This window comes from Numida meleagris, chromosome Z (assembly GCF_002078875.1).
Source record: "Numida meleagris isolate 19003 breed g44 Domestic line chromosome Z, NumMel1.0, whole genome shotgun sequence".
Lineage (NCBI taxonomy): Eukaryota > Metazoa > Chordata > Aves > Galliformes > Numididae > Numida > Numida meleagris.
The window spans coordinates 61,349,581-61,369,790 of record NC_034438.1 but is presented as its reverse complement, the minus strand read 5'-3'; the positions used below and the strand labels follow the sequence as shown (position 1 = coordinate 61,369,790).

The 20,210-nt window shown below is 39.6% G+C and overlaps 1 long non-coding RNA gene across 2 annotated transcripts; it reads right to left on the bottom strand.

Moving 5' to 3' along the window:
- Window positions 1,084-19,556, bottom strand: LOC110390371. Of its 2 annotated transcripts, none has more exons than XR_002433724.1 (3): window positions 19,519-19,556; window positions 15,568-15,726; window positions 1,084-1,280 (listed from the first exon to the last, which is right to left on the bottom strand). It is a non-coding gene; the product is annotated as an uncharacterized LOC110390371 (long non-coding RNA). The 2 variants fall into 2 exon arrangements; XR_002433725.1 differs by having other exon boundaries at window positions 15,568-15,763; window positions 19,519-19,552.

Below are 20,210 nucleotides of genomic sequence, written 5' to 3'. Positions count from 1 at the left end.
CAGAAGAGTTACTACACAAAAGCGCACATGGCCAAATGTGGGGGAAAATAAACTGTTTTTTTGAAAATAAAAAGAGCCAGTCGGAAAGTCTTTTTATTTGGGGACCATGGAAACCTATTCATCTATGTTATTTACACACACTGTCACACATACTTCCACTAAAAAAAATCCGACTTTCCTAAGAAAGGTTTTCATCTTCTAAGGAGACCAGTTGTACAAAAAAAAATCCAATCTAATTTACTAGGTAAAGTTTATTGCTGTGACCTACAGAACAGTGCTGACAAAAATGTATAAAATTGTAATATTCAGCCTCTTGGATTCTTCAACTGATGTGAACATCATAATAGACTTCCTTATCTCTGTATATCTATATATACCTATATATTCATGTCTACTATTTGTTGTAGGATAATGAATATTTCTCCAGAAATAGTAATTGAAAAAGAAATTGCACGTATTTTGTCACATAACTTACTGTACACATTTCAGATTTGTTTTGTATTACACTATTTAAATCTTTAATAAATCTGAACACAAATATTTGTTGTTTTTGCAACAGTTGCAAATCATGCACATTTAAGTGATGTTAAATGCAAGCTCTAAATAGACCTATGAACATGCTGAGTTTGAGGCAAATAAGTCAATTTGACAGTAAACCAGCAGCTTGTTCTTCATTCTAGCAATGCTCTTTTCTTATAGGAAAAGGGATGAAATTATCTGAGTTGCCTGAGGACCCTCAGGTTGCGTGGTGATGGCGTTAATCCAACTAAATCCACAAACTTTGGATAAAGTCTTGCAATGAAAGAAAACCAAAAAGCAAACAAACAACCACAGAAGTCTGTAGGGCTGCAGTAATAATTGCAATACTGTCAGAGTCCTGCGACAAGAAAGGTAAAAGCATTAGCTGGGGGAGTAACAAATAATTGCAAGCTCTGAGAAACTGCAGAGGTTCAGACTGCTCCAGACTACCATAGAACTGGTAAATTGATATGAACCAAAAGAACAACAACAAAAAAAAAAAGTAGGTAGATCTCAAGGATTTTCTAAATTCCTGTATTTTGCATAGGAACACAGTGGTTTTGTTGTTGGTGATCATGATTTTATTTGTATTTATTTATTTATTGGTCATATGGAAATTTTTTTCCATGCACAGTATAAGGCAGAGGAATTCCAACAGACGATTTCTCTTCAGACTTCAGTGTTTATTTGAAAACACTACTGGAACAAATCCGAGGTAAAATGCATCAGATCAGACTTGTGGTAACATCCACATGCTTTTCCTGCAACAAATGTTATGGAGTTAAGTTGCTTAGTGCTGTAAAACAAACCATAACTAATTTGCAGTGCAGACATTCCATATTTGAATAGTAAATGAGTAAGAGGAGAGTGTCGTATTAAATGAGGTTTAAATTTCTATAAATCAGAAGTAATTTTTATTTTTCATTTCTTCATTAATTTCCAACTCATCTTTTCTCAATTTCTTAATTCAGTTTTCATTTTATTTGTTCTTTTCTTTTCTGAAGTGGTATTCAGTCCTTTCAGTTATTCTTTGTTTCATTTGTGTTTTCATTTCCTGTATTACTTTCCAACTAATTCTTCTTTTATTGGAACTAATAAACATGGAAAGCCTGTCTAAATCTGATGTAAATTATCTACAAAGAGCTTGAGTTGTACAGCTGTATGCAGACCTGCATACTAATTTTCCCTATTTTTAGTTCCTGCTTTAATAGTGATGTTGTAGCTTTTACAGATGACTTTCATGTGAAATCAGAAGTTGTTCTCACGTTCTCAGGTCTTACTGATTTCCTGCTAAAATTCTGCTATACTTAAGAGAAATATCTGTGATATTTTTTTTAATTACTCATTTAACCAAATAAATAGAATTACTTTGTCTTCAGGTTATTCTTTGCCATCTTCATGATGTATTCTTTATTTTTGGGGCAAACTTTAGGTTTAATATTTTCAAACTAACTTTGTTTAATGGAAAGATGAAAAAATAGCAAGATGGAAATAATGAGAGTAATATACAAGAAAGACTGTATACTTTCCTGAAAAAAATGAAAATAAAAATTAAAACTAATGAATGTAGTGGGAGAAAAGAAGAACTCCTTTTAAAAGTGAGTTGTCTGTGTATTTCAATGCTTTTCAGATTCTAAGCTACTGATTCTGATCTTTTCATTAGTAAGATAAAACAAAAATTGTCAAAACCTTTTTCTGGCTCCTTCTGCCACTTGAATAGAAACATACACACAAAATAAGAATTTAGTAAAGTAAGTTTTATGTATATATATGTCTCATATCTGGGTATATTAAATTCTTGCTTAAATCAGGTTCTAATGAATGAAATTAAAAAATGAATTATTGGAAACCAGGTTGTTCATTATCAGTCATGACACATTCTCATCTGAGATGTTAAAAGTTCAGAATGTTACCAGAACCAATCAGAACAAGAACCATGATTAATCATCAAATGCAGTCAGTGACACAAGAAAAAAATTCCTCTCTCTGGCAATGTGCTATTCCATTGCTCAACACTGACGTCTTTCACCTGCTTGCAAATGGCAAGGTTCAGAATTCAGCAAAATTCACTTTTGTTGTTGCTGTTGTTTGTTTGCTTGTTTTAGTGGTTACAAACTGTTTCTAGCAATGGACTTGAACAGACACACTGTGTTTGAATGTGACTTTATTTCAAAGTCATTTTGAATCCCTGGCTGCAGAAGACAGAAGTCCCCACCTTGTTCTACCTGGAAGTACTTCTCTGAGGTTCTTTGACAACAGAATGAATAAACACAGCTGTTTGGTAATGCTATTCTGCACTCACTTTGTGTTTAACCCTGTGTCATCCTATTTTGCATTGAATACCAAGTTTTGGCAAAGATGGGAAAGAGGGAAGTTTATTTGTTTAGATGCAGGAAAAGAGAATTGAGTCTGATGGAAATGCATAACTTGTACCTCCCTTTAATTGCACATGACAATGAATAACACTCATATCTCCGAGCAAACATGTACTGAATTGCATGAGGTGTCTTAAGCTTCACTACCCCTGAATTTCAGGATTATCTCATTGCTGCGTCTGTTCAGCAGATGTGGTTAGTTCTACATATGCTGGCATATGTCCACATCATTACCCTTAACAGCTCTACAGGCCTTTCTCCATGCTCAAGGTATTGATTGTTTTGAACAAAGAGATATTCAAATGAAAGAAACATCTGTTTTGTTCTCAGATGCAGATTTCTTGTTGTTTCGTTTTAGGATTTCTTTTTTTCATTATTGTTTTTTTTAATTCAGTCATAGAAATAGTTGGAAAAAAGTAATGCAACGTGAACTATGTAGCAGTTTTTAAACCTCAAACTATTTAATTTTAAACATGAAGCAGCTTAAATCTGAAGCCTTCCTCCTGATATTTTTCAACAAAGAAGCAAAGTAACTTTAAAATACTTTCCCTGACTGTGTTTAATGAAAACCAGAAATTCTTTGTTCTCCTCATCCATTATGTGGCTCCTTTAGTTTCCATCTGTGTTTTCTGTGGTTGAGCAATGATGTAAAATTTCACAATACCATTTACTGCCAGAAACTTTCCCTATGATGATTTGCAATGCATCCATTATTTAAGAGACTGTACAGTCCACTGGTAGTAAAACTAAAGTCTATTTAACCTTTGAAATGACCTGTAGAATATACAGCTTAATAAAATGATTTGTTATTAATAGAATATGAGTTTTAAAAAAATATTGTATGTTGTTTCTGTTTATTTTGGGCATAAAATATGCTGCAGGTTCTTTCTGTATTTTTTTTTTTCAATATATACAGAACACAGCTAATGTTAGCTTTATTTTGAAACTTTCAATGTTGTTTTAGAGGAAAACGTATAACTTTTGCTAAATTATTTGGGCAACCACATCTAGGTAGCCCTGTTTAAGCAGGTTGCCTCCAGAATCCCATTCCAACTTTAACCATCCTGCAATTAAATGCTTACATTATACAAAGATTTAATTTGTAATGTATACTTATTTATATGTAACATTACATTTTTTCTTTTTTGTTATGAATTACAGAGAAAATGTGGAACTAGAGCAGAAACTAAATGATGTGGTGAGGTTTATTTTGTTGGTATGATGACAGAACTGAATACAGATATTATTACTTCATTGAGCATATGTTGCATTGGAGGTCATTCTTCTAGCTAGATAAAAAAAAAAAATCCAGCTCCTGAGGGAAAATACTGCAGTGTTTCTATATAAATGTTTGAGGAAAACACTATTGTATTAGATGTACATAAATTATGCTAAACTATATACATTTATGTATATGTAAACTTCCTTCTCTCTGATCGTCTTCTGTGGAGTAAGTTTCATCTTCTTTTCAAAATAAACGTGGAAAGGAAATTTCAGATTAAAACCTGAAATACTGGTGATAGGAAGTAAAATCTTTCAGATTGTATTTATTTTGTTTTCAGTAAGTCAGTAACGATGTTCAAAAATACCCCTAATAACTGCAAATGATGTTGTCCAAGCTCCTTTCAAAGTCTTAGTATCCAACTGCACATTTACACTGTGATTTATGTTATGAGAAAAGAATTTCTATCTTAAAAAATCCATTTACTCTTCACTTAATTCTCTCCAAATGCAGGTCTGTTCTCCATGATCACTACTGCGGAATAAGTACTGCCTTTGAGGTGTTGTGCTCCTCCTTATTGATCTTTTTTTCTGTATGTAAAGTCACTATTTTTATTGGTGGGTTGGAAACTATATTCAGATTTCTACTGGTCAGGATTTGAGTAGTAAAAGAAAACTTTAAAAGTTCATAAAAAATGCTTAATCCATCTTTATTTAAATTTACTTCTCAATTTCCTTTTTGGTGCTCAAACCAAAGAAGAACACTCTTCATTATATATTTCCATTTTAGCTGTAAACAGCTGCTAAATGGGAATGATCCTGCTCATTATTTACAGCCCTGTCAGTCATATCCCTTCTGTCAGGGCCTGTTTCATCTTGGAAGACATGGTGAGCCCTTCATCTGGGGGTGTCTTTGCAGGTCTTCTCAAAAACCATGTACAAGAAATGAATAAACAACTTTGCCTTTTTTCAAGGCAAGTAGCAAACGTTGGCTATAGGAGTACAGCTGGTGAAAGAAGACTCCAGATATCCTCCTGTCTGCCTCTTCCAGCAGAACATAAAGAGAGAGTTTGTCCATAGCACAACCCATGTGGCAGCTTGAAGATGGCAGTGTAAAAACGGTTACCGTGGGTTACCTATGTTGTCCCAGTGGAGCCACCAGAGACTGCAAACACAACAGCCACCTCCAGGCAAGGTGTCTGGCAGCAGAGGTGCAGACACAAGCATGCCAAAAGTCAGGCCCTGGCTCCTGCAAACTGCTGCTGGGCCTCAGGGTTGCCTGTGGGCCCAAGCCTGCAAAGATGGTGACTAATACAGGTACCATCTATGCTTCATTTCACTTAGTCTGTGGGCAGATGGTCCAAACTGACTTCACTAAATGTCTTGATCCTGTACACGGCAGATTTTTAAAGAATGTTATAGGGCAGATGGGAAAGAGCAAGAAAGAGAGAAAGGAAATCCAATATTTTCAAAAAAAAACCCACAGACACTCCAACCATTTTGCAGCTGTCTGACTTTCTAAATGTGGCAGGTCTGCCTCTTCTGATTAAATGTCCATTCTTACAGAAATGCAGAGCAACTTTCTCAAAATGGAATAATTTATTCCTAGTCCTATCAGAGGTATCCAAAATAGCTCTGCTACTTTTCCCCTGCATTTTGTATCTCTAAGCATTTCTTCAATAGAATCTCACTTTGATTTTAGTTAGCCTTAGCTGTGTTTTGTGTGCTGAAAAAAAACAGTTAACTGCTGCATTTCTCTATATTTTGAACTTTTACAAACAAAAATAATTTGTTCGGCAAGATGCTAGTGCAAACTTTTTCTCCATCTTGAGAAATCATTGCAGATATCTTGTGTATTTGGGAGCACTGGAATAAATTAAACTGGATTTACCATGCACTTATACTTTGTAGTTAGTTGATGTCAGCTGTCTTAAGTGACAAGGGAGGTTCAAGCTTCATTTAAAACCTTTCTTGCGTCTGAAGCTTTTAAATAGATGGTTTCTCTCCATTTCAGGTACTCTAGCTATTGACAGCAATTATGTTCCCTTATGTTTACTTTATTGATGTTTAAAAGTAAGTAATTGCAGGTAGTAACAAACATTTGCTGTTGCAATGGCAGCAGCAGGAAAAACAGTTTAATCCTTTGTTAACAGTCGGGAATCAGGTGATGCTGGAAGATTTCACTCACTTCAAGGAGCATGACTGTAGTTTACAATAGACATTCAAGGAGCAGTACTATAGCATAACACACAGAATTGTACTCATCAGTGTGGCCAAAGGGAGTAAATTAGTAACTATAATGAGGATTGTTAAGGCTTACTGTTATACAGTCATTGAAATTAGATAGTGCTATGCTTACCAGTAGTAAGGCTAGTTTCTGTAGAGAGCGCAGTTAGACAGAAAGCAAAGACACAGAACATTTGCACATCAAGAATAATGATTAGGAGACATACTTGGATGGCACCTGGAGGTAAACCCACTCAAAAGCCTCTGAAGTCAGTTGAAATTACTCCAGAGTTTCATTAGATATTTCTTGATCTGGATAGGCTGGATATCAATCTGGACAGGCTGGATGACTGGGCTGAGGCCAATGGGAGGAAGTTCAACAAGATCAAGTGCTGGGTCCTGCACTTTGGCCACAACAACCCCATACAGTGCTACAGGCTTGGGGCAGAGTGACTGGAAGGCTGTGCAGAAGAAATGTACCTGGGTGTGCTGGTCAACACTTGGCTGAACATGAGCCAGCAGTGTGCCCTGGTAGCCAGGAAGCCCAACCGCATCCTGGCTTGGGTCAGAAATTGTGTTGCCAGAAGGATAAGGAGGGTGATCGTCCCTCTCTGCTCAGCTCTGGTGAGGCCTCACCTCATGTACTGTGTTCAGTTTTAGGCCCCTCACTGCAAGAAAGACATTGAGGCCCTAGGGCCAGCAAAGCTGTTGAGAGGTCTGGAACACAAGTTTCATGAGGAACAACCAAGGAAACTGGGATTGTTCAATCTGGAGAAGAGGCTCAAGGGAGACCTTATCACTCTCTACAAGAACCTGAAAGGAAGCTATGGAGTGGTGGAGGATGGCCTCTTCTCCTGCATAACTAGCGATAGGCCTAGAGGGAATGGCCTCAAGTTGTTACTGGAGAGATTCAGGTTGAATGTTAGGAAAAATTTATTCTCTGGAAGAGCTGACAGGCACTGAAATGGGCTGCCCAGGGAGGTGATGGAGTCACTGTCCCCAGAGGTGTTCAAGAAATGCTTAGATGTTGTAATGTGGGACATAGTTTAGTGGGGAAACATTGGTGGTAGGTGAACGGTTGGACAAGATGATCTTGGAGGTCTTTTCCAACCTTGGTGATTCTATGATTCTGTTATTCTTTTCACAGAAAGAAAAGGCCAACTACAAAACAGTGTTGAAAGCAGGGAGAAAGAGCAAACAAGCACAGAACTGTGTTCCCAATTTTTAAATAAAGAAATATAAAAACCAGTCTCAAGAAACCATGTTCTTTACTCTGAGTGGTATAACAGTTATGAAACGCATGTTGTGTGAGCACAGTTTGGATACTTGAGTGAAGAGCAGGACGTTGGTCCCTAGTAATTAGCCTCAGCATTAGACAGTAATCTGTATCCTGCAGATCTTCTTCTCTGTATTTGGTTTGGATCTAGTCGGTCTGGCAATTCTGCATCTGCCTGTTTCATTTTTTCCATGGGAAAGATTTCTCCAGCATTTCTCTGACAGCATCTCTCACAGGGACCAGCCTCAGATGTTCTAGAACAGGCCTGCTACAATGAAAGCATTTTCGCTCAAGCAGGATAATTGGAAATTGGATTTTTAATTTCCACTGTGTCCTTTGGAACCCTCTACAACTGAACTATAGGATGTTTTGATTGACAGCAGTGATTGTAATGCTGCTGATGTAATACTATTATTAATAATGATTAATATAATGTCAATTATATTATCAATTTAATGATAATAATATTAATAATTATTAATAATATCAATTTATTTGCAATTTGACAGCCTGAGAAAGTTCTTTCAGATTTTTCCTATTTTAAATACATAAATAAACAAACATATGCTCAGAACATATCATTAATCCATTTTGACTGGTACTGATAAAGGTGAAAAACTGTATCTTATTTATATCCATTAAATTTACTTGCCTCTGGCAAGTGGAGAAGAGATTTCTTTTTCTGGTCTGATTTACTTAACCTTATTTCCATCAAGGCAAAACACAGAGCACTTAGCAGCAATGTTCCCTGGAGTTCGCCACACTATCTATTTCTCTCTTACACGAAGAGAAACAACATGAGACAATTTTCATGATCTCAAAAAGAAGTCGGTTGTGTCACTAATGCCAGAGCTCAGGAATCATTATTGCCACATGTATTATAATGATACTTTGAACACATGGGCAAGTGTCTCCTGCATTATTGCTACAGGGCATACTGTGAAAGAGCATTCATGTTCCCAGAGGCTGAAATGCAACATGGAAAACCAAATGCGCAGGGAGGTGAAGTGAGAACAAGAGAAGAGGGGTTCAGAATCTACCTTCACTTCTGTAAGGCCTGTGACACATTCTCATACAAAATCTTTGCTTCTAATTTGGAAAGAGATAGATCTGAAGGGTAGGCTATATTTTGAAGGAAGAATTGGCTGGGTGGTCACACCGAGAGAGTTGCAGTCCGTGGCTCAATGTCCTGGTGGAGATCAGTGATGACTGCTGTTCTTCCGGGGTCTGTACTGGAACTGATGCTATTTAATATGTTTATTTATTACATAGACAGGAAACAAGTGCATCTTCAGCAAGTTTGTGGACGAAACTAAGCTGAGTGATGCAACTGGCACAGTAGAAGGGAAAGATGCCATCTAGAAGGACCTGAACAGGCTTGAGAATTGGCCCCATATGAACCTAATGAAGTTCAGCAAGGCCAAATGAAGTTCCACCTGGGTGGAGGCAATCCCAAACATCAGCACAAAGTGGGGGATGAAAGGATTGAGAGAAGCCCTGCAGAGAAGTGCTTAATGATACCGCTAGTTGAAAAACTGGACATGAGTCAGTAGTGTGCAGCTGTAGCCCAGAAAGCCAACTTTATTCTGGGCTTCATCAAAAGACACTTGAATAGCAGGTTAAGGGAGCTGATTCTTCCCTCTTATTCCACACTTGTGAGTGGAAAAGTTTGTTCACTTCTGGGGCCCCAGCACAAGAAAGATATGGACCTGTTATAGTGAGCCCAGAGGAGAACCACAAATATGATCAGAGAACTTGGAGCACTTCTTCTTCAAAGAAAATCTGGGAAAGCTGGAGTTCTTTATCCTGGAGAAGAAAAGGCTCCAGGGAAATGTTATTGCAGCTTTTCATTTCTTACAGGGAGCTCATAAGAACAAATTGAGAGACTTGGGCACATAGTGATAAAATGAAAGGTAGTAGTTTAAGACTGAAAGAGGTTTTAGGGGAGGGAGTCTACAGCTTCTCCTAATTTAGTACAGTCAGAAAACTTTATTAGCATGTATTCAAGAACAGCATCCAGTGAGGAAGCCCACTAGTGACTGGCCACCAGCCTGATAGAATCACATTTATTGTAAAATTCTGAGCCCATCAGCCAACTGTTCACTCATTGCACTATGCTTTTTGATCTCTATGATGGACACTTTGTCCAGAGGGATACTCTGAGAAAGTTTCAAAAGATTTACTGAGATCCAAAAACTTTACATCAACTGTCTTCCCTTGGTCAGCTAGGTGGGTAATTTTGTCATTAAAAAAATTTAGTTAAACAGGATTTAACCCTTGTGAAGCCATGTTGGCTATGACCATTTACTATGTTGCCTTTTAATAGTAATTTTTCAGTAACTTCCAGAATAATCTCCGTCATTTTACCAGACATCAAAGAGAAACTGGCAGGCCTGTAATTACCAGGGTTTTCTTTCTTATCCTTCTTGAAAACTGAGAAAATATTTGTCAGCTTCCATTTGTCTGGGACCTTATGGATTATCCAAGACTATTGAAAAATAGCACCCATCTTGTCTCTACAATCAAATATCTACATTTTCACACAAAACTTGAATGGATAGCATACTAATTGGTAGAAAAGTGACTTTTTTTTCCCTATCTTGCCATCATTCCAACCAAAGTCCTGTCACTGGAGATTACTTTTCTTTTCAGGCCAAAATCCATTCCTCATTCTGTGCATTTTTCCATGATCATTTCTGCAGAAGTATGACTAAACTGCAGGAGAAAATTGAATATATGAAGTAGTTTGTAACAGTCAATTTAAAATGAATGTAAACCAATCTTACTTTGAATGGAAAGAAGATTGTGTATTACTCATTGTCTTCACTCAGGAATGAATACACAGAGTTGTTAATTCCACAGCCCTTAGAAGTGACACTTCTGACAGGCTATCTATTCACAGGAGGTGTTTCATAGACTGGTATTTCATTTAGTATTGCTTTAGAAATCATTAGCATTTAGTATTGCTTTAGAAATCAATAACAGCCCTATGCAAATGTGATATCATAGAATCATAGAGTCACAGAATCATAGAATAGTTTGGATTGGAAGGGATCTCACAGGTCATCTAGTTCCAACATGTCTGCCGTGAGCACAGTCTGACAGATCATACTGCCTCGAGCCCCATCCAATCTGGCCTTGAATGCCTCCAGGGATGGGATATCCACAACTTTTCTGGACAGCCTGTGTCAGTGCCTCTCCAACCTCTGAACAAAAAGTTTCTTCCTAACATCTAATATATATATCCCTTCTTTAAATTTAAAACCATTCCCCTTGTCCTATCAATGCCTACTCACGTAAAAAGTTGCTCTTCCTCCTGTTTTTAAGCTCTCTTGAAGTACTGGAAGGCAACAATGAAGTCTCCCTCTCCCTTTTCTAGGCTGAATAAGCCCAGGTCCCTCAGCCTGTCTTCAAAAGAGAGGTTCTCCAGCCCTCTAACCATCCTTGTGGACCTCCTCTGGACCCACTCCAATAGCTGCACATACTTCTTGTGCTGGGGGCCCCAGGCCTGAACACAGTACTCTGGGTGGGACCTCATGAGGACAGAGCAGAGAGGAACGATCTCTTCTCTTGCCCTGCTGGCCACCCCTCTGTTTATGCAGCCCAGGATGCAGGTAACCTTCTGGGCTGCAAGCCCACTCTGTTGGTTCACATCAAGGTTTTCATCCACCAGAACTCATATGTTCTTCTCTATAGGGCTGCTCTCAATGAATTCTTCTCCCAGTCTGTACACATATCTGGGATTGCCCAATCTGAGTGCAACACATTGCCTTGTTGAATTTCATTAGGTTTGTGTGGGCTCACTTTTCAATCCTGTCCCTGTGGATAGCATCCCTTCCTTCTATCAACTGCACCACTCAGCTTGGTGTCATCAGAAATCTCCCTGAGGCTACACTTGATTCCACTGTACCAGTCATTGATAAAGATGTTCAAGATCACTGATCCCAAGATAGACCCCGGGGGAACACCACTCATCACTGGTCTCCTACTGGATGTAGAGACAATTACCATGACACCCTGGCTGTAACCATCCAACTGATTCTATATTCACTTAATAACCTACCCTTCAGATCCATATCTCTCCAATTTAGAGATAAGAATGTGATGTGGGACCAAACCAAAGGCTTTGTAGAAATCCAGGTAAATAGCATCAGCTGTTCTTTTCTTTACTGATGACACTGCACTATCACAGAAGGCCACCACATTGCTGAGGCATGATCTGCCCTTGGTAAAGTTGTGTTGGCTGTCTGGGATCACCGCCTCATCTTTAATGCACCTTAACATAGCTTCTAGAAGGATCTGTTCCATGATCTTTCCTGGCACAGATGTGGGGCTCATCAGCCTATAGTTTTTCAGATCATCCTTATCCCTTTCTTAAAAATGGGAAAGTGGTTTTCCTTCTTTCAGACACTGTGACTTCACTTGACAGCCATGTCTTCACAAACATGATGGACATTGGATTGGCAGTCACATCAGCCAATTCCTTTAGGACTCTGGGATGCATATCATCTGGCTCCACAGATTTGTACACATTCAGTCTCAGCAGGTGGTCTTGAACTTGCTATTTCCTTACTGTGGGAGGAATTTTGCTCCCACCTAGATTCTCAGTGACGCAAGAGACGTGGGAAGCCTGACTGCCAATGAAGACTGAAGCAAAGATCTTGTTGAGTACTTCAGCCTTCCCTATATCCATTGTTGCCATTTATCCCTTCTAATTTATCAAAGGGGGCACACTCTCCTTGGCCTTTCTTTTCTGACCAGTGTACCTGTAGAACTCCTTCTTGTCATTTTTCACATTTCTCGCCAAGTTCAGTTCCATCTGTTACTTGGCTTTCCTGATCACATCTCTGCATGTCTGGATGTCATCCTTGTATTCTTTCCAGACCATCCATCCCTGCTTCCACTGTCTGTACATGTCTCTCTTTTCCCTCAGTTTGACCAACGGGTCCTTGTTCAGCTATGCCAGTTTCCTGCTTGATTTCTCATCCTTGATTTTTTATGCTGGGAGATGGAGAGCTCTTGTACTCTCAGAATGGTATCCTTAAAAAGCTGCCAGCTCTGTTCCATTCCTTTGTCCCTAAGGACAGCTTCCTAGGAGATCTTATCCAATATCTCCTTAAACAGACAAAAATATGTTCTTCTGAATTTCAGGGTCCTGACTCTGTTCTTTGCCATGTTCATTTTCCTCAAGATCACAAACTCAACCAACACACTGTCTCTACAGCTCAGATTGCTTGTGATTTTAACCTCTTTAATGATCTCCTCAAGACTGATGAGCATCAGGTCCAGTAATGCTTCATGTCTTGTTGGTTTATCTAATAGTTGGACCAGAAAGTGTCCTCAATGGACTCCAGGAGCCTTCTGGATTGCTTCCAGCCTGATGCATTGGTTTCTCATTGGGCATCTAGATGGCTGAAATTCCCCATCATCGGGATTAGGGCCTGAAAGTGCAATGCTTCTTGTAGCTGAGGCAAGAAGGCCTCTTAATCAGGCTCACCTTGAACAGGAAGTCTATAGTAGACTCCTACTACCAGATGTCCTTTACTGGTCTGGTATCTATTGTTAATTCACAAGCTCTGAAGCTGATCATGGCTGTTTTTTAGAGGCAGATCTTCACAATTTATCCACTTCTCAATGTAGAAGGCCATTCATCCACCTCTTTTGCCCTTGAAGCTTACAGCCTCGAACACAGTATTCCAGTTTGCAGTAAGCCTCTCTAGAGAGATTATCCAGGTGGCAAATGCGTGTCTCTGCCTCTCAGAAAGAAGCCCCCGTTTACTAACATCCTTCACCTTTATTTGGTGACACCGGTTCTGATTTGGTCCTTGGTTGGACCAGTCTAACATTGTTGTACTTTCCTGAGTCTGAAACTTTAGTCATGCCCTCTCCTCTTTCCATTGGCTGAGCCTCACATCTGTTGCTTAGGGGCACATCAGGGGCAAGGGGGAGACTCCTTCTGCTCCAGGCAGAGAGGAGGGCCCAGTTTCCCTCTGTCTCCTCAAGGTTGGAAGCTAGCATAGTTACTTCCCCTTGCAGGGATTAAGACAGCTGTTGGTGTGCCTTTGTCATTGCACAATACCACACATCAGTCTCTCTCTCTGATGCCTGAATACTACACTGTCTTGTGATTTACTCAAGCAGTCTGACCACTTCTTGAAAATTTCACTGAGCTGAGCATGCTTGCACCCATGATGCGTCTTCTGCCCTCAAGCTTGTGGGCATATTTAGATTCTGGAGTTCCACACAACTGATGGTCTGGACAGCTCTTTTGCTCCTCAGAAGTTCTTTCTGGGTGCATATGTCAGCCCAGAGTGGTGGTGGTCACTCAGTCTGGGTTTCTGACTTAGCCTAAATATTGTGGCAGGTGGTCACCATGTTTGTTTCGATAGGTGCAGCTCTCTATTGCTCCCAGAAGAGGGAGATAATAGGATGCCACACATCATCTGCCACACCATGTCCTACTGACCTGCCATGCCATTTTTGCTTGTCCTAGTCACCACACTTCTGGTTGCTTGCATTCCCTAGGAGCTGCCCTTGTATATGCGGGGATGTTATATCCCGTCCATGTCTCCTCAGCTTCTGTCGCAAGGGCTGGGGGCTCCTGGCAGCTCTGAGTGGGTATTTCCTTGCCCTGGATTCTCCTTGATTTCAGGATCACTCACTGTAATCCCTCACTGCTGCAGAACACATCTGCACTGGAGCCTAAGAAATCTTCATTAGTATAGAAAATAGTCTTAAAACATAATAATAATAATTAAAAAAAAAACACCTTTTTTTCCAAAAGCAAAAGCTAGGAGGGAATTGAACCACAAGGTCTTGTAATAGTGTGTTGTGTAAGCAATTATGTGGCAGAACTTGTGTCATAGAGGAAAATTTAAAGTAGGGTGCCAGAGAAATATTAGCAGTGGAAAGGTAATGTCAGTGCTGTGGAGTGACAATGTCACTTTTCAATCTCTATTCAATATTTTTTTTTGTATATTCAGTGAGCACACAACAGTGCCCAGTCCAACCCACACCTGGCACAGCTCTGTGCTGTACCCATCCTGTCCTTGGTGCCCAGGAGCAGATCCCTGCACTTCCGTCTGCAGCCCTCCTCAGGGAGCTGCAAAGAACAGTGAGGTTTCTTCTCAACCTTATCTTCTCCAGACTGAGCAATACAAGTTTTTTCAGCCTCTCCTCACTGGACATGACTTCCAGTCCTCTTAACAGCTGTGTTGCCTTCTTCTGGGCTCTTTCAAGGTTATGAATAATTGGGGCCGTGTTCTGTTTGTAGCAGGTTTATTTTAAGTGAACATTTACTGCTTCTTTATTGTTCAGAGTTATCATTATAACCTATAATGCTGTGTTAAATATTATCGTCACTAAATTAATACTCTAAAACAAAACAGCCTGGTTTTAATGATGAGCTGTGGTTTAGGTTTCATTTCGTTTTTTGAGTAAACCAGGTAGAAATATCAATCTTATGCTAATCGTTGAACCTTTGCTTTGGGAATTTGTATCCTGCCTTCCTACTATATTTCAGAATAAATGAGATGAAAAGAATGTTCTGTGTATTTTCAAAGATTTCAAAGAAAAGTAAATTCTGTTGGTTTATATTTGATTGTCTAATGAGTAAAAAGAAGCAAGGATATAATATGTGATGTGTATTTTTAGTTTTAATAGGCTGTACACTTCCTTGCGACAGCGACACCTAATCACATCACACTGTATATCTGGCTTCGTACTGTGTGGCATTGGTCCAGACTTCCATTTCTCTCCTCTTTTGAATGCAACCTTTGCTCTCCATTGTGTCTCCCTGTAGACATGGTTTAGTGAACACAGCTGCCAATGGGGGAAACTGATGGAAAGCATTCAAAAAATCATTAAGTACTGGACACGTAAATAAATGACATCTTAAAATAAATAAATAAATAAATAAATAAATAAATAAATAAATAAATGAAAACCTACCAGATCTATCTTTTGTGAAAAGTTACTCTTTGTGGACACACTGAAACCCTTCAGATGAGTCAATATACAGGAGAGATGCAGTAGGTATAGGCTCAGGCAAAACAGCTGGTTGAAAGACATGACCCATCTTCATAACAGGGAGGCAGTCACTGCACAGATCTAATCAAGGACATGAGATGGGAAGGCAACCTTAATCCTACAAATAAATTTATATATACAAATTACATATTATTTTCAGAATAAGATCTTGGCTTTGTAATGCATAAATCTATGAGAACACCAGCTCAGCAGCATTTAAGATAGTAAATGAAATGGTAGAAGTTACTGAAGAAAATACAGAGAACATCAGGATGTCACTGTCCTGAACTACATCAAATATATATTAAGGTAGGCAATTCTGTATGTTGGTCCCCTTTTCCATCTCAGATTTTCAAAAAGGAGATAGAAGTAATGAAAAAGGTTAAAAGGCAACAAGAATATATGGCTTAGATATGGTAAACTATTAAATAACACAAACTCTTTAGTGTGGAGATAAATATTTTAGGACCCAGAAAAACAGTCTATAAAACTTTAATGAGTATGGGAAAGAGTGAATAAGGACCAGGAAATAGCAAGTGGTAAGTTCAAAGCAACAAAGAGCGGCATTGCTTCGGATAGTTCTGGCATTCTAATAAGAAACAATAGAAACTACAAGTTTCTATGACTTCAAGGCCATCTAGAGTTAATGGAATAAAATCTATCCAGTGTAGTTTTGGAGAGTGATACAAACTCTGATTCAAAAGCCACTGCTGATCTGGAAACTACTGCTGTGCATATAATCACCAGAAATTATTGCTCAGTATGTCCTCTTATATGCTTCCTTAATACTTCTTTCTGATTACAGTACCTTCAAAATATGATTCTATTCTACTCAAATGGTTGCTTTAATCCAGTTAATTTGTTGTTACAGTAGTTCTTCTGATTTCTAGAACAGAAATTGATTCCGATGCTTTCTAGCTGCTGTTCCTTTTCTTTCCCATAGCTCACAAGAGTAAATCTAGGTAACTAGACGTTGCTCTGAGCTGAAAACAGACTGAATTACACATTTTAGAAAATATTATACTACTTCTGTTAATCAATATAGCTAAATCTAAAAGCTAAATCCACAAGTCCATCCAAAAGACATAATAAGCTTTTGCTCTAAGTAAACTGAAAGGAAGGTGGCAACTTTGTTGATGATAAAAAACAGGGAGGAGCAGTTTTGACACACGAGAAGGCAGTGCTGACATTCAGACAGTCCTGGACAGGCAGAGGGTTGTGCAGAGAGGAACCTGTTGAGGTTAAACAAGAACGAGTGTAGAGTCCTACACCTGGGGAGAAATAACCACACGCATCAGTATATGTTAGCTGATGACCTGTTGGAAAGGAGCTCTGTGGAGAATGACCCAGATATTCTAATGTACAACAGGATGACTATGAGCCAGCAGTGTGCTCCTGTGGCCAAAAAGGCCAATGGGACTCTGGAGTGCATTAAAAAGAGCATCAACAGCAGGTCAAGGGACATGATCTTCCCCCTCTACTCTGCCCCGTTGAGGCCACATCTAGAGTACCATGTCCAGTTCTGGGCTCTTCAGTTAAAGAAAGACAGTGAGTGAGGGCAGTGGAAGGCTACAAGATGATGGGGGGCCTGGAGTATCTCTGTTATGAGGAAAAGCTGAGAGACCTGGGATTGTTCAACATGAAGAGGAAAAGATTGAGAGGGGATATTATCAACATATAAATACCTTAAGAGTAAGTATTAAGAGGATGGAGACAGGATCTTTCCAACAGTGCCCAGCAATAGGACAAGGTGCAATGGGTACCAACTGGAACACAGGAATTTCCATACAAACATGAAGAAGAAATTTTTCACTTTGAGAGTGACAGAACAATCTGCTCAGACAGGTTGTGGAGTCTCCCTCTCTTTAGATATTCAAAATCCACCTGGATGCTTTCCTGTGTAACCTACTGTAGGCAACCTGCTGTAGCAGTGGGGTTGGACTTGATGAACTCTTGAGGCCCCTTTCCAACCCCTTCCATTCTGCAATTCTGTGGTTCTGCAATTAATGAAAAATACTTTGCTTGGTTGGTGTCCTCACTGACTTTTAGAGATGCTGGACTTGTTAAAGCAGAAAGTGTTGGAGGTAATAACACTGGGGTTGGAAAAGATGCCTCTTTCCTCTCAGGAATTTATTCTTTCAATTTTCATTGAGCATAAACTGGTGTTTATGCAGTGCTAGCTGTGTTCATCTAATAAAACTGTACCATTAGAGGAGGATAAACCAACATTTTCCAAATTATATATATACATATATTTGTGGGAAGAAATCTACAGCTTTCACCTTTCAAAAATTAATAGACAAAACATTTGGTTCTTCCCATTTTTCCATCTGTGTGAATCAAGTGTTGCATGGAACTTAGAAATTAAACATATTCATACTAAAAAAGGTATACATTAATCACACTGACTATGTAGAAATATTCTATATATTCCTAGTGTAAATATTCTACTGCATACGTGCCGTTATGTTAAATTATTTTAGGATGGGTGTGCAGACAGTATTCAGTGGAAGATAGTTGGGCAGAAACCAAAGAGAGTTGGACCAGAAAATTGTTTTGAAAGACTGAGTAAAATTTAAATTTACTTTTAATGGAAAAGAAGAAATATTTTTTACACAAAATGTGGGTTATTTGAAAGACGGTTTGGCTTTATTTTCAAATGTCTTTTGTTGCTGAAATCCTCAAACCTTTTTTTACCATAAGATATATAATACCTTCAAAGATTTGGAAAAGAAATTCTAACCAGAAAACTAGTATTCCACAGTATTGTTACATGTAGTATTTTTCCACAGTATTGAAGTTTTTAGCTACAGGCTTATTGGAAGTTTGAGCCAGTAAAGACTGACAGCTACGCTTATTAATAGGAGCTCACAAAATTATGTTCATGTGTGGCTGGAAACTGGAGATGGATGGACAGACAGTTGACTGAGGTTGATGTGCCCTCAGCTGAGGCCTATATATGTAGGTTTTTTTTTTTTTTCAGTCTTCCTTCAAAATAACAGCTGAACTACTTTCAAAAAGCATTACTTCCCAGTAAGCTGTACGGACTTCTGTACTGGTATTAAGTACAAGGGTATTTTTTATTTGGTTGGTTGGTTCACAGATTCACTGAATCACTGGGATTGGAATGACTGGATGATCAAGAGATCATCGAGTCCAACCCCCCTGCTAAAACAGGTACCCTACAACAGGTTGCACAGGTAGACGTTCAGATGAATCTTGAATATATCCAGCGAAGGACACTTCATAACCTCTCTGGACAGCCTGTTCCAGTGCTCTGTTAAACCCATACACAGTAAGAAGTTGTTCCACATGTCTGAATGTAACTTCCCATGTTCAAGTTCTAGGCCATTGCTCCTTGGCCTATCATTGTACACCACTGAGAAGAGCCTGGCCTCATCTATTTCCCTCCCACCTTACTTTAGATATTTACAAACATTAATCAGATCTCCCCTCATTCTTCTTTTTCCTAGGTTGAACAGACCCAGGTTACCCAGCCTTTCCTCATACAGGGGATGCTCCAGGCTCCTTACAGAATCATAGAATCCCTGGAGTTGGAAGGGACCTTGTCACGGTATTGTCTAAGGGTCTGCGTCCGTGACAAGGGGGGGGACAGGCCCAAAAGAAAAAAAACGAGAAAAGAGGAAGGAAAGAAAAAAAATCGCCGGCGATAAGAGCCAGCCCCCGGGCGGTCCGGCGGCTAAAGCGGCGGAGAAGCCGCGGAGCCGCAACCTGGGAAGAGGGGGACCCGTAGACGGATCTAACACAAAAAAACAGCGGCACCGATCTGAGGAGGAACAACTAATTTTACTAAATATATCAAAATGAGGCTAGTAGAATTATGATAGAGGGTTTACAGGCTGAAAATCTTACACAGTAAAATGCAGGAGGACCATGTGCTTTCTCCGCCAGGCTGGGAGGAACAGACCCCGCGTCTCCCACGTGGCTTCACCACCCCCTCTCCCGCAAAGACCCCTGGGGAGTGCACCTCCTCCCCTCCCCCTCAGAGGGCCACACCAAAAAAAAGGCAGTTTACAGTAACCGGGGAATTAACCCTTTAACTGCCCGTACCTTACATGATGTAATGATGTGGAATACCGACAACAAAAAAATCACAAAACCATAACATTGACCTCTGAAGGCCACATAGTCTAACTCTCCTGCAGTGAACAGGGACGTCTACAGCTAAATCAGGTTGCCCACGGCCTTATACAGCCTAACCATGAAAGTCTCCACAGACAGGGCATCAACCACACCCCAGGACAACACATGCCAGTGCCTCACCACTCTCAGTGTAAAAGACATTTCCTTATATGTAACCTAAATCTCCCCTCTTTGAGCTCGAAACCATTTCCCTTTGTTTTATCACCACAGACTGTGCTAAAGAGTCTGTCCCCTTCTGTCCTGTATCTCCCCTTTAGATACTGAAAGGCCACAATCAGGTCACCTCAGAGCCATCTCTTCTCCAGCATAAGGAGCCCCAGCTCTCTCAGCCTGTCCATGCAGGAGAGGTGTTCCATCCCTTGGATCGTTTCTGCAGCCCTCCTCTGGACGCGCTCCAGCAG